At 46.9% G+C, this 14146-nt stretch overlaps 1 pseudogene; it reads left to right on the forward strand.

Annotated features, from left to right (window-relative positions):
* The first annotated feature begins 1939 nt into the window (after positions 1-1939).
* The window catches only part of LOC124648872, a 35435-nt pseudogene continuing 23228 nt past the window's right edge, over positions 1940-14146 (forward strand).

The raw sequence follows: 14146 nt of genomic DNA on the forward strand, positions 1-14146 counted from the left end.
CTGGTGGGGGCGAAGAACACGTAATTTTCTGAGCAGGCGGGTTTGAGATGCCAGGGTGGTGATCTGGTCTCCGGTGGATCATAGTGACGGATGCGTATTCGAGGAGCGATGTGCTAGTGCGGCCTCTTTTCCCCGATCTCCCCCTCTCTCTTGTGGACCACGGGTTTGCCACTTTGCCTCGTCTCCCTGACTCCTTCCACCTGTTTGTTTCGCACGCCTCTTCGTGCTAGCAGCTGGAAGGATTTTCCTACTCTAGCACAATGTGCTGTGCTCGATCGCGCGCTGAGCGCTGTCTCTCATTACTGCCCAAACCAATGAGCAATGAGGTTCCCTCTTTTACAGGGGGACACCAACCAGAATGCACTCGCACGCTTGCGGCTGAATAGATCTACTTCCTTCATTCACTATGTAAGACCTTTCAGTTTTTCGTAAAAATATATTCTGAAATAGGGTAGACCTCAGCCTCTGCATTAAAGTGATGTATACAACCTTTTATTACTTAGTTTTCAGAATTTAGAATTGAAAATCTTACAAATTCATGGGTCACCCAAAGTGACTACTACATGACAACCATCAAAATAGATAAATATAATATTTTAGTGTGTAACCTCATTTATTTTAGCCTGTATTTAGTCCACTCTAAAATATCTAAAAAATATATATTAATGAACGAAAGAAGTAGTATATGTAAACAAATGTCTGTCCGCAACCTCTTTCCGTAAGCATATGACCCTAAGACTAGCATTTTCGTGAATAAAAATCAGTTTTGCTACTTCTAGTTGAGAACTAAGTTATTGCTTAGTTGAGATCTACACCACCCAATTGCGTCGCGATTTGTGCATATATAAGTTGTAAATTGGATTATAATTTTTTAGTTGCAAGTAGAGATGTAACTAAGAAAAATGCTCGATCTAGACCTTAAAATCTGTTTCTGATTTGTGCTAGTGGTGAGTTACAACATAGGTTACAATTAAAATTTGATAACCACAACTAACTAAGATCTAAGTTAAATCTCTATCGACTTGAGATCAGTCGATGCATGAAAGGGGCGTGCGATGGGAGTAGTATATAAGGAGCTTCAGGTAGTTTAATTAAGCACTACACTCTCTTTGTGAGACAAGAAAGTTTATCTGGAAGTTAACAGAGTCGGGTTTGTTTTCAGTTAAATCTATGTACTTGGATTTTATGAACGGTCATACTAGATTTCTGCGTAAGTATCTTTGGAAGATCAAAATACCCCTTAAGATTAAAAAAATTATGTGGTTTCTTAGCAATAAGGTTTTGTTGACTAAGGATAATTTGACAAAGATAAAGTGGACAGGTTGTCAAAAATGTTGTTTCTGTGATGAGAATGAGACTATTGACCACTTGTTTATTTCCTGTCCGTTTGCAAAACTAATTTGGAGGATGATTTTCTTTTCCTATAACATTCCTCCTCCATCCAATATTACAAATATGTTTGGTAATTGGTTGAATGGAGTGAATAAGAAAGATAAAGAACGTATTCGGATTGGTGTTTCTGCAATATGCTGGTCGATATGGACTACTAGAAATGACATTGTGTTTAATAAACAGAAGGAAACCAATTTTTTGCAGGTTATTCTTCGTGCGGCGTATTGGATACAGCTATGGGCATACCTTCTTCCGGAGGAGCAGCGAGATATTATGGTTACTGGATGCAACTATCTATTGACGGTCACACGGGATTGTTATTTCCAGGCTCTGGATGACGGCATGTTAGAAGAATCGAAGATGGATAGTCTTTGTATACTTTTCATCTTTGTTTGGTTGATACTTGTTGCGACCTTAGATACTGCATGATTGTAATAAGCATATACTTTGAACATCTTTTTGAATAAAAGATATGGTTGTGTACATCTATTGATGCAGAGGCCGGAGCTAAGCTCCCATATCGAAAAAAAAAGAAAATAGGTCATCGATGGCTATGCTCAAAGGCTTAGCGATCGCCTTCTTCGCGAGCTGCTTCTCATGCTACCTGATCTTGGTTCCTTCACTAGCTTCCTCCGATGAGTTCCACCAACGCCTAATAAGCGAAAAGATGCCTAGCGAGCTCGTCTACGCGCAGAGCTCCAGGAACTTCACGGACGTGCTGGTCTCCTCCATCAAGAACCCCAAGTTCTTCACCGACGCCACGGTGAGGCCGGTCTGCATCGTGACGCCGACCGACGCCTCCCACGTGCAGGCCGCCGTGCACTGCGGCTGTAAGCTGGGCGTGCATCTCCACGTGCGCAGCGGCGGGCATGACTACGAGGGCCAGTCGTACCGGTCGGCATGTCCGTACTGTATATCTTGGACTCGGTATGGTTTCATGTTGATATAGGCATAAGAGCATCTCCAGCCGCGTCTCCCAAAGCATCCCCTAAATCGCGTCAGATTGAGTGTTTGGGGGACGTGTTTCGTTCGTGTCGTCCTTGGGGACGTCGCTCCCAAGTCGCGTCCCCCAAACAAAAATTCGAAAATTTTAAACTTATCGAGATTCGACTAAGATTCGTCCAAACTTACATAGATTCGAATGAAATTTGACTAAATTTAAACTAAACCTAATCTAGAACCACTTGCGGCGGCCGAAGGCGTCGTAGTACTGCTGGAAGTTGTACATGTCGTCGGTGACGACCTCCTGCTTGACGCGCTCGCCGACGGGCTCGTCGACGGGCTCGTCCTTCACCGCGCCGCTTGGTCCTGCCTCGCCGTCGTCGGTGAGGTCCACCAGCGGCTTGCCGGAGTCGCGGATGGACAAGGCGATCGCCGCGTCGAGGTCGCCCCTCCAGGCGTCCTTGTCGTTCATGGACGCCAAGAACGCCGCCCGCAGACCTGGGCAGTCCTCGGGGTCGTCGCTGCTGGCGATGAGCCGCTGCTGCCGCTCATACTCCGCCGGCAGCCGCCGCTGCGACGCTTCCTCCGGCTCCTCCTTCACCTCCGGCTTCGGGATGAGGAGGGCGCCGCCGCGCCTCCCTTGCTGCCGCTGCCGCCACGCCTCATGTTGACGGGCGTCGCCGGCTCCTCCTTCACCTCCCGCTTGTGAACGGTGTACGGCGCCGACCGGTAAGACGAGGATGGCGTCGATCGCGCCAGTCCTGAGGAAGAAGAGTGCGAGGAGGACGAGTACGTCGTCCTCCTCGGCTGCCATTGAGGAGACGGCGGCGGCGACGACGGCATCTCCAGCCTTGGAGCGCCGTTGCGGATGCCGCGGATGACGTTCTCGAGGGTGCGCCCCGGAACGCCCCAGAACAGGGCGCGGCCGTCCTTGTTCCAGCTATTGGGGCCGCCGACGAGCCCCTCCATGCTGTGCATCTCGATGTCGTACTTCGCCTTGAAGTACGTCGTCCACCAGGCGTCGTTGTTGTCGACCGCCCACGTCGGATCCAACCGCTCCTGGGCGGTGAGTTGAGCCCGACGGGCCTTGACGGCGTCCCACCATTGGTCCGTGCGCGGCTTCGGCGGCGGCGGAACGCCAATGCCGTTCACGGCCATCTTCCGGCCCGCCGCGCGCTTGGCAGCCGCATGTCCGGCGGGACTGGATACCGGGCGTGGTACAGCGCCCACGCCTCCTCCACGGTGAGGCTGCCGCGACCGAAGCCGTTCGCCGCGGCGATCTTGCGGGAGGACGAGCTCGACATTTTTGGAGAGACGAGGAGAAGATCTGGGAGGGGGGAGGCGGCTGCGACGAGAAGGTTTGTGAGCGGTGAGAAACTGCAGGGAGTCTTTAAACAGCGGCGGCAGCGGGTGGTTGCATGCAATAACGCCGGCGCAGACGGCCACGCGGTGCATGCACGACGAGACGCGTCCCTGCGTCGCCTGGGAAAACAGGGACGCCATTAACGTCGCTTGACCAAAGGTAGGCGACAGGGTTTTCGGCTTCCGAGCCGCTGACTCGTCGGGCCCGCGTCGGTTCGCCTCGCTTTTCGTTGTGTCCGGCGTGCCCGGTGCGTCCCCTGTGGGACGGGGACGGGCTCGGGGCGCCGGACATCGTATGGGGGCACGCCGGACAAAAATGGGCTTTGGGGGACGCGGCTGGAACGGTTTTTTTGTCCGGCGCGCCCCAAATCCCTTTGGGGGACGCTTTGGGGGACGCGGCTGGAGATGCTCTAAGAGCATCTCCACCGGTAGCTCTTAAATAGGCGTCGGCACCTCCGTTTAGGGGGCGCCGGCACTGCATCCTCTATTTGGGGAGCTGTTCCCACACCGGCGCCCCCAAACAGGCGGCTCCGATAGAATTTTTTTTTACACAAACTACATATTATACTTAAAATTTCATTTTAATGTCATTCAGGATCGAGGAATGAATAATATTTTCAGGTAAATCCGATTAAAACATTATTCACTCCTCAACCCCGGATGACATATGAATCCTGCTTCATCTCTAGACTACTACCTACTGGCCACTTGGCTCTATGGAGGTGGAGCCGCTCTCTCCGGTGGTCTCTTCTTTGCTCTCTCCGCCGCTCCTCCAACGATAATCTCCTGCTCTCTCCGCCACGAACGTCAAGTAGTCGGCTCTATCCGCGGCCACCGCCTCCTGACGCAGCTGCCGCTCCAGGTCCTCCCGTCGTCGACGGTGATCCAACTCCTATCTGACGGAGAATTTCCCATGCAGCGTCGTGGCGGGAGCGGCGTGGCGGTAAAATATCCCGCGCGGTGTCCTGGCGTCACTGACAGGTGGCTCCCACGCCCAAAACATTCAGCCTCGCGAGGCGCCGGCGCGCCCGATGTGCGCCCTTGGCGAAGAGGCTGGCACGGGGTTGCCGGCGATTCTATTGGGCTCGAAAATTGGCCGGCGCCATATGGGGCGCGCCGGTGCAAGCCCATTTTCGCTCCCGGCCCCCAAAAAGCTATCAGGGCCGCTATCGTGGGTGCCGGTGGAGATGCTCTAAGGAGTTGTACAAAAGTTTCGTATTCATACACAGTCCATAAAGAAAAGAGTATAAACAATATCCAACACTCCCCCTTAATATAAACATGTAGAAAGGTTTAGATTATCGCTTGAACTCTTTTTAATTTCTTGACTGGGAGTGCCTTTGTAAACCCATCTGCAACTTGAACTTTACTAGACACAAACTTAATATCTAGTAAGTTTAGTGCAACACTTTCTCTAACAAAATAAAAATTAATTTTAATGTGTTTAGTACGAGCATGAAAAACTGGATTTGCAGACAAATAGATAGCACCCAAGTTGTCACACCAAAAACATGACTTTTCCTTTAATTTTACTCCAAGTTTACCAAGAAGTGCTTCCACCCAAATCAGTTATGTTGTAGCATTTGCTAAAGCCTTATACTCTGCCTCAGTACTTGATCAAGATAATGTAGCTTATTTTTTAGAACTCCAAGAGACTAAATTTGGTCCAACAAATATGGCAAAACCCTCTGTAGATCTTCTATCATCAAGAGAATCTGCCCAATCTGCATCTGAAAAAGCACTAAGCAATGTATAAGAAGATCTCATCTATAATAACTAAATAGGAGCAACCCACTAAAGGTATATATCTCAACATGCAAGGTATCCACCTCGTCAAGCATCCTTGACCAATTCTAGGCTGCCACATCATGCAATTCTCCACATCATCAACCACATCTTAATTTTCACTATCTATTTTTCCAGCTCTCTTTAGGCCATGCCATTCGATGTGTCCCACTATCTTTAATTATCTCTTTGCATTCTGAGCGGGCACACGTCATAACTTGGAAAAGGCAAACCATTCATGATGCTAGATAATAGCCAGGCTGAACACCTTATCTTTTAACTTCCCCTACTTATGTGCAGTTCATTGCTCAGCAGGATTGCGAAGTCTGTTGCTTCCTCTTCATAACTGAAGCCCTTATGGCTATTGCATTTGAACATGCATGAGCTTATGGGTTGTAATTGCAACGTAAATGATTAAATTCTCCCACTTAAACTTCATCCTATTGATTCTCCATGGTATATATATGAGCGCTCTATATATATTCCTACCCAGCAATTGGCACACACCAGCGCATCTGATAACCATCTTGATAGCTCTCCATGGTGGCCATAGTGTGTGAAGTTAGAGCTGCTTTGTTTTTGTCGCATGTGTCCCGTCCAATTCTCTCTCTCTCTCTCATACCATTAGGCATGCTCTCTCAGCTTGCCAATACTAGACTCAGAGCTACACCATGGCCATCAGGATGATTGAATTTATCAAAGGAAACTTCCTTACCAACTCACATTTTGCCAGTGTTTTGCCTGTTCCATCTACTAACCAAACCTTTTGATGTTCTTTGTGACATTATTTCTTTCTCTACACATGAATTGTGATGTGCAAAAAACCTTGATTCCTAAATCTATTTATGATGCATGCAGGTGCTTCAAAAGTTGAAACATAGGTAGCAGGCTGGAAGCACTGGAATTGTCCTCTTTGGACTCTGCAATAGAAGATTATATCCAGAGGCATTTCATTCCCATTTATCTCAATTCTTAAATATAAGATTTCTTATTTGTGGTTGCTCATGCACACGTCATGATCTGAGGTAATTACAGTACTTAGTGCTATACTACTGTTATATTTTTATTTCGTTACTTCATATGTTTCAATTCAATGGAAGAAATAGTTTTCTAACTTCTGTGATGGTGATGTTTTCAGTATTATCTGACAAAGATGGTTCAGGGAAAAATTATTACACATCTTCTTTTTTGGGATAATATCCGAGATTCAGTATATAATTGTGAGTCTTTTGTTATATCTAGCTTAATTCCTAAAAACAACAGAAACAATTCCATGCAATTCAATTGTGCTTAATTTTCATATAGGCTTGCACAGTTTTCCGAGCCTTATATTGGTTTCTTCGAGTTCAAATCGACACAAAGTTTAGTAACATGAATAGTATGTAGCGGTGATTCACCTCTCCCTAATTTTGTGTTGTGCCGCAAAACATTTTTACAACACACTTCTTATTGTTTGCTTCTGCACTTCTCTTAAAATACATATTCCATTTTGTTTTTGTGTTGGATCGCAACTCCAAGTTGGCCATTAAGAAGATGCAAGCATCTACAGGAATTGTTTAGCCTCCTTTTCGAAGAGAAGAATTAATCATTTATTATGTATTTGCCAAGATGAAGTAAGAAGCCCTATATCCAAGATGTAGTAAGTAATAACTAAAAATAGACCAATATAATATGCATTTGATGTTCGGTTTGTGTTGTCTTTTATAAATAAACAAAGAGGCCGTTTTTATTCATCAACCTGATTTACTTTATGCCCATGTATATATTAATATTTTTCTATGAACCAACTAATGGTGTAATTGTATCGCATCAATTTTATGTTTACTTAAACAAATCATGCCATAAATTTCCGCAGCAACGCGCGGGGCATCATCTAGTAAAAGTAATTCTAGTGTAAAGTGTCTTTCACATATTTGTGAATATGTTTGATAGTTGTCCAGTGTTCTGTAGTTGGAGCATGAAGATACTGACAAATCTTATTAACAAAGTATGACAAATCTGGTCGTGTCAATGTTAGATATTGCAAGCCTCCAACAATGCTTCTGTACTGAGTACTGTCATCACGATCTAGAGGCGTACCAGTTGTAAGAGATAGTTGTTCTGTGGAGGACAGGGGTGTTGGAGCTGATTTACATCCACGCATACCAAGTTTCTGAAGCAGATCCTTACCATATTTTTCCTGTGTCAAGAGCAAACCATCATGTGTCTTTGTAACCTCAATTTCAAGAAAATAGTGTAAGTCACCTGAATCCTTGATGGCAAAGTTCTTATTGAGATCTCGAAGCAAACCAGAAATAGCATGATCAGAAGAGCTTGTTTCTATGATGTCATCAACATATATTAGCACAAACACAGTGATACCGGACTTGTTAAAAAGAAACGGTGAGGTATCAGCCTTCGAAGGTGTAAAACCAAGATCACAAAGTTTGGAACTTAGCCTAGAATACCAGACTCGGGGAGCTTGCTTCAATCCATATAATGCTTTATCATGTTTACAAATATAGTGTGGAGTATGAGGATTTTCAAAATCTGGAGGTTATTTCATATATACTTCCTCTTCCAGAACACCACGAGGAGACACATTCTTGACATCTAGCTGTCGTAGACTCCAGCCACGAAAGACAAAAAGAGCTAAAACAGTCCTGATAGTAGCAATCTTAACCACAGGACTAAAAGTATCTTCATAATCAATATCGTACCTTTGTTTGAATCATTTTGCAACCAAACGTGCTTTGTATCTATCAATTGTACCATCTGCTTTCCTCTTTATACGATATACCCACTTGCAATCAATCAAGTTTTTGTTGCTGCTCGGAGGAACAAGATGTCAAGTCTTATTCTCCATTAAAGCTTTGTATTCTTCCTCCATAGCCATGTGCCAATTTTCATCATCTAGAGCCTCTCTCAACGTGTATGGTTCACCTGTGGATGACAACATACCATAGTGGTTTGTACCATTGGTATATGTTTTTGGATTTGTTATTCCTCTCTGTAGACGAGTGCGAATGGGAGATGGTGGTGGTGCAGCAGTTTGCACCCGCGAAGGTGACGCCGAGTCATCAGACAATTCATGAGAACAAGAATGGGACACATAGTGCTCCGCAGAGTCATCCGACGCAGAAGATCCTCCTATGCAGTCCGCACCACGGGAAGCACCAGGGCAGCCCACCGGAGAACGCCGTGTGGTGGACGTGGACACGGGTGTCGCGGCGCGGACGTGGGCACGGACTGCGAGGCAGCAGGAGGCATCAGCGGATCCTCCTTAGGATCGCTCACCTCGGGATCAGGCAGGGAGAGGAATGTTCCTCCTTGTGCTCAGCGCTGGTTTCGTCCTCTTCTGCAGCATGCGATGATGGCTGGTTTTCTTCAGTTTCTGGATCCGTTTCAGCTCCGTTTCCGATTTTGTTTTCTCATGTTGTTTCTCCATCCTGCAACACATTAGACATGACACAATATGCACAATATGATCATCAAAATTTGTATCACCTGTTTGAGAGGAAGGTATGGAGGATGGAAGAAGCAGAATATCTTGTTTGAGACGAGCACTGGCATTAGGATCTAGGATGGAGAAAGGAAAAAACATTCTCACCAAAAACATCTCTAGAGATATAGACCCGGCCTGTGGAAATATCAAGACACTTAACATATTTATGGAGGGGACTATAGCCTAAAAAAGCACACCATTTTGAGCAGAAAGCAAGTTTGCGTTTATTGTAGGGATGAAGATTGGGCCAACAAGCACAGCCAAACGCACGGAGAACATCATTATTTGGTGTGATATAAAGAAGACACTCAGTGGGAGACTCAAAATCAAGAACTTTTCTCGGAAGTATGTTGATAAGAAAGGTGGCTGTGAGTACAGCTTCATCCCAAAACTTAAGAGGCATGGATGCATTAGCAAGCAAAGCAAGGCCAATTTCAACAATACGATGTTTTCTTTCAGCTGGACCATTTTGTTGATGAGCATGAGGACAGGAAACATGATGTGTAATGCCTACCTTTTGAAAGAACCCCATTCAATTTTTCATACTTCTGATAATTAAGAAAAACTTTATAAACATCAGAACACGTTTTGAACAAATAAATCCGTGTGAATGTGCTGAAATCATCAATAAAGCTTACATAGTATGCATGTTTTCCAACAGAAAGAGGAGCAAGGCCCCATACATCAGAGAACACTTGCTCCAAAGGAGTAGTAGAAACACTAGTGGACATGGGATATGGTAGTTGATGGCTCTTGGCTAACTGACAAGAATCACAAACATATGGAGAGCTTTCTGGGGTGTAAGCTATTTTATTTTTCCTAAGAACTTGTTGAACCACAAAGTAAGATGGATTTTCTAAACTGCAATGCCATGTAGAGGATGACGGCTTTATTGCAATGAAGGTGAGCTTGGAGGTCTCATTGAACATGGGTAGCAAAGGAGAGACCACCATGGCATGGCCCTCTAAGCAGAATTCTCTGTGTTGCTTGGTCCTTGATCAAATAGAAGAAAGGGTGAAACTCAATAAAGACATGATTATCAAGGGTAAAGCGATGAACAGAAAGAAGATTTTTTGATGCATTAGGGACGTGGAGAATATTATTAAGATCAAAGGAACCATGACGATGTGCAAAGTTTGAATGACCAATATGACTAATGTGCATACCTGTACGTTCAGCCGTGCGAACACGGTCATGTCCATTGTACTTCTGATGCGTGGAGAGCTTGTTCAGCTCGCTGGTTATGTGATCGGTGGCACCCGTGTCGGAGTACCAGTTCGTGTCTACACCATATGATGCAAAGTTTGCACCCTTGTCACCCTTGTTGCCACGATGATCATCATCATCATAAAGCCCCCAACATTCCTTGGCCGGGTGGCCATAAATCATGCAAATTTGACATGTGGTGTCAACAAAGGGCATGGGCGATCACCACCACCATCCTGCCGTGGGCGTGCATCATCATGTATCCACGGACCATCGCGGTGATCTCGGCGATCACGAGACCAGCCGCCTTATCCTCCTCCGTGATACTCATGGCATGGGTCTAGGTGCCCGCGCTCGGGACTGTGGCCATCACGCGCGCCACTGTACAGACTATCACGGTCATCACCACGACGAGCAAGGTTGGCGGAGGAAGTAAACCCCTCTTTAAGCTCCTTGGGGCTGTTACACATATCATAGGCACATAGTTGACTATAGAATTCATCAAGTGTTGTCTCAGGTTTACCAATGATGTTTGTGATGAGAGCGTTGTATTGGTCTACGTCAAGGCCACAAAGCATGTAGCCGATCATCTCATCTTCATCGAGGGACTTTCCAACCACTGCAAGTTCAGAGGCACACCCCTTCATCTTGGTGTAGTATTCATCTATGGACATCTGGAGTTTTTTTGTGTGTCATTTAGTTTGCTGCAGAGGTGCTGGACCTTGGAACAAGCAACAGTCTTGAACATGTTATCAATGATCTTTCACACCTCAGCGGTAGTTTCGACGCCAAGGACATGAGACAAGATGTCCAGGGACAGCCAGTTGAGAAGAAATCATAGAGCTTGCTGATCTTGACCGATCCAGCAACATAGGCCGGATTTTCAACGGAGATCTTTTCTTTGTTTGCATCCTAGGTCTCCACGGTCGCAGCGGGTACATGACCAGAGCCATCAACAAGACCCATGACGCGAGCACCACGAAACGCATGGAGGACGAGGGTCTTCCAGGCAAGAAAATTCTTGTGAGTCAGGAGTTGCGCCAGAGGAGCTCCCAGGGCAGCGGCTAGGGACACGGTCACTATCGATGAACTCATGGCGATGTTGATGATGTGTTGGCGCCGGCGGTTGTAGGATCAGCGGCGGCGGCATACGTTGTGCTGTTTTAGATCGTGTAGAATCAATACTGATCAAAACAGATCGATCGGCAGGGCTGTAGTCGTGGCGTGTCTTGGCGGCTGCGGCTGCAGAGAACAGCGGCGGCGGCAGTCATGGCGTGGCTTGGCGGCGGCGGTGGCTGTAGAGAATATCGGCAGCGGCGGCGTCGTGTTGTTTTTTGCGTGGCGGCGGCTGTAGGAGACATCCCGGCGGCGGCGTAGGGTTTTAGGGCACGGCAGCTAAATGTCTCGGAAGAGACGCTCTGATACCATGTTAGTTTTAGGCGTGGAACATACCGTGGACTCAGTATGGTTTCATGTTGAGATAGGTATAAGGTGTTGTACAAAGGTTTCGTATTCATACACAGTCAGTATGATATATGTATCAGGGAAAAGAGTCTAAACAATATCTAACACGTACGAGGTTTTTGCGGTGGTCGACCTCGCGAGCCTTCAGGCCGTGCATGTCAACCAGTCAGAGTCCACAGCCTGGGTCGGCTCTGGCGCCACCATCGGAGAGATGTACTACGCCATCACGAAGAACAACTCGGAGATCACATTCCCGACCGGCAAGTGCCCGAATATTGGAGTGGGCGGCCACTTTAGCGGCGGAGGCATCGGCATGATGATGCGCAAGCATGGCCTCTTCATCGACAAGGTTGTGGGCGCCAAGCTGGTCGACGCCAACGGGGATCTACTGGATAGGGCCGGCATGGTGGAGGACCTCTTCTGGGCTATCCGAGGTGGCGGCGCCGGGAGCTTCGGCAGCGTGCCTCGTGGAAGGTCCAGCCCATTCAGGTCCGGCCGACGGTGATGGTGTTCACCATCGGGAAGACTCTTGACCACGGCGCCATAGACATCCTCACCAAATGGCAAGACGTCGGCCCATCGCTCCCCTCCGACCTCAACTTAAAGGTAAAAGTGCAGGGGCAGGAAGCCATGTTCATGGCCATGTACCTCGGCAGGTGCAGCTCCGGGAGCTCAACATGACGAGCTCCGACTGCTAGTCCATGATGTGGCTGGAATCCGCGGCCGTGTCATTCACCAACATGAGTAGCACCGGCACGGTTGACATTGCGCTGCTGAGCGGGGCCACCAACCTGAGCATCTTCAACAAGGGCAAGTCCGACTACGTCCGGACTGCCGTATCCAAGGACAGGTGGAAGAGCATCTTCTCCTGATTCACTAGTAGAAAACGGACCTTCCGTCCTAGTCTTTAGTCCTGGCCCAGTCTGGAGCCGGGGCAAATAGTCAAGCCACGTCGCCCCGAAACCAACAAGAGGGTACGGGGCCTTTTGTCCCGGTTCTTTAAGGACCTTTTATCCCCGTTTTAGGCTCAAACCGGGAAAAAAGGTCTGAGGGCTTCTGCGGCATGCTGGCAACCCTTTTGTCCCGGTTTGAGCCTAAAACCGGGATAAAAGGGCTCGGCCTATATATACAGCAACCCCCCCATTCTCCCTACATTTTTTGGAAGGTGGAGCTTTCTGCTAGGTTTTTTTTCATCATGTGCACAAGAGGTGTTTGATGAAATGTTTGTGAGAACGATGCCACTTCGGCTCATTTAATAAGATTTCTCCTATTTTTTGTTTCCAAGTGTCCACCGCACAGTAGTAATTTTAGCATGGTGATTGTGTTTGATATATAATTGTACGTATGGTGCAGATGAGTCATCTATGGATGTACGGTAACCGATGTGATCCCGCTTTCAGAGAGGGTGTGAAATCTTTCATGCTTGTGGCTGAGGCCAACAAGGGGAGGGAAGGTTTTATTTGTTGTCCTTGTCTGGAATGTCGCAATGAGAAGGATTCTCTTCCTCAAGAGACATTCAGAGTCATCTGCTTCAGCGCGGATTCATGTCCGACTATAATGTTTGGACCAGGCACGGAGAAGAATGGGTTATGATGGAATACGACGATGAAGAAGATAACGATGACAACTACCGATCTATGTTCCCTGAATATGGTGATACCGCAATGGAAGACAATGAAGGAGGAGGTGAAGAATGGGCACTAGATGAGCCTGTTGATGATCTTGGTCGGGCCATTTTTTATGCAAATTAGCGAGACTGCGACACATATAAGGAGAGGTTGCAGTTCAACAAGATGTTAGAGGACCCCAAAAAAAATTTGTACACAAGTTTAAGATGGGCAGAAAAAGCTGGGTAGCATATTGGAATTGCTAAAATGGACGGCAGAGACCGGTGTGACTCACTCGGGATTTGAAATGTTGATGATCATATTAAAGAAGTTGCTTCCAAGAAAGAGCGAATTGTCTGCCAGTATGTATGAAGCAAAGAAGCTTGTCTGCCCTCTAGGATTAGATGTGCAGAAGATACATGCATGCCCTAATAATTGCATCCTCTACCACGGTGAGAAGTACGAGAATGAGAATAAATGCCCGATATGTGATGCATTGCAGTATAAGATCAGAAGAGATGACCCTGATGATGTTGAGGGCAAGCCACCCAGGAAGAGGGTTCCTGCAAAGGTGATGTGGTATGCTCCCATAATACCACGGTTGAAACGTTTGTTCAGAAACAAAGAGCATGCCAAGTTGTTGTGATGGCACATGGAAGAACGTAAGAAAGACGCGATGTTGAGGCACCCCGCTGATGGTCGGTAGTGGAGAAAGATCGAGAGAGAGTTCCCGGATTTTGCAGGTGAGGCAAGGAACTTATGGTTTGGTCTAAGTACATATGGCATGTATCCTTTTGGGGAGCAGAGCTGCAAAGTCACAACACCTGGACGTGACTCTATGTATCTACAACCTTCATCCTTGGTTGTGCAAAAGCGGAAGTTCATTATAATGCCAGTGCTTATC

This window comes from Lolium rigidum, chromosome 4 (assembly GCF_022539505.1).
Source record: "Lolium rigidum isolate FL_2022 chromosome 4, APGP_CSIRO_Lrig_0.1, whole genome shotgun sequence".
Taxonomy (NCBI): Eukaryota; Viridiplantae; Streptophyta; class Magnoliopsida; order Poales; family Poaceae; genus Lolium; species Lolium rigidum.